Source organism: Pagrus major, chromosome 11 (genome assembly GCF_040436345.1).
Source record: "Pagrus major chromosome 11, Pma_NU_1.0".
NCBI classification, from domain to species: domain Eukaryota; kingdom Metazoa; phylum Chordata; class Actinopteri; order Spariformes; family Sparidae; genus Pagrus; species Pagrus major.
Window position 1 is genome coordinate 34,813,914 of NC_133225.1, and position 1,881 is coordinate 34,815,794.

Genomic DNA, 1,881 nt, shown 5'->3' on the forward strand with positions numbered 1-1,881 from the left:
ATATGTCATCTTAAACAGGTTATATTCTGCTTTTGGGGGTTTTGCCTTTCCTTCATTGTGTCATGAAGCATAATAAAAAAAAGTCCACACCAACTGGAGTTACTCTCCCGCAGAAAACACTGCACTGCCTGAAACGCCTGGTTTGGCTCAGCATGACCCGTCCAACTCTCCAACTCTGTGCAACTCTCATCAAAGATTAATCAGAGGCAAGATGTCCCACTCTGTAGCTAAAACGGAGCGTTCAAGACCCAGTGTTTTTTTGAAAATCAGAGCATGTAAACCTTTTCTATCTGGACCCCTAAATAAAAGTATGAGACTAACAATATGAGCTCTTCACATAAAAATGTCAAAACATTTTACAGGAACGTTTATGAGAAAAAATGAAATAGTGGAACAATGTGTTATGAAAAATGTAAAGATTTTCTGATGATTTGAACGTTTTCTGACAGAAACAACATTTAAACTCTGTTTAATCCTGTTGTGTTAAACTAAACAGTCGTCTGTTCAGATCTGATCAGTATGACTCCGCCCACAGCTGGTCAGCTCTGCCTTCTTATTGGTCAGAACTCCTGATTGTCATCATTTAAGTACTGATCAGTAATTGGAGGTTTTATTGCTCTCACAGTGACCAGTGTTCACTTTGCTGGTGTCATTTAAGCTTCATTCAAATTCTCCCGTCAAACATCAAATTGTAAAGTTACAGCTGCGACTCAATAAAGTTTGATTCAAATGAACGCTGCAGCGATAAAGTTTTCTTTGGCTGTGTCCGAAATCACTCACTACTCCCTATATAGTGCACTACATAGTGAGTACGCCATTTTGTAGTGCTGTCCGAATGTCTAGTGGGAATTATTATACCCTATATAGTGGACTCAAAGTATCCCACAATGCATAGCAAGAAGTAGTGTACAACCGATGGTCACTAACCAAGCAATATTTACCATCATGCTTTGTGCTGAGAGAAAAATGGCGGACGAACGTATTATTTGTGTGTTTTTATGAGCTGCTGGACACCTGAATCTCCCCTAAGGAATGAATAAGGTATCTATCTATTTATCCATCGATCTAATCTGACTCAAGAACAAAGTTGTGCCAGTCTGTTTCCACAGGAGGGGGTGTAGTCTGACAATACCAGTGAATTATTGACACTGACAATACATTAATGATTTAGATGACTTGTATAAATGTAAAATCCTTCATCTTTACACTTACAATCTGACGACGTCTCACTAGATTAGCAAGAGCTGCAAATCTCACTCTTCTTCGTCTTGTTTGTTATATTCTTATTCTCCTTCTGATAAAATCATCTGGATGATGGTGAATAAGAACAGATAAATTATGTTTGGTGGCATTTTGGGGAGCTCTGAGACTCGTATGAAATTGCGAAATAAATGGGGTCTAACTATCGCTCTGTGATCGCACGGTACAAGATAAAGATAAAAGAGATAAAAGAGACGAAAGATGTGGCGCGAAAATGGTGTGTAGATATACACATACATGTATATAGTATATGTATTTTATATACATATATATATATATATATATATATATATATATATATATATATATATATATATATATATATGTATATACACATATATAATCGGGATGTACATTAAAATGCTTTTGTTTTGACTCAATATTAACGGTATACTTTTTAAATACTCATTTTAATATATATTTAAGTGTTTATTATGGATCGTCCACAATCTGCGTTGATGTATGACGTTTCAACTGTGCGTCAGCAGTGACGTCATTAACGGCGATGAGCTCCCTGTATAGTCCACTATGTTGGACTCCCTATGTAGTGACTAGGGAGCAGGGAATGAGTGAGTGATTTCAGACACAGCCTGTGTTTAGAGCAGCTAGCAGAGCTAACAG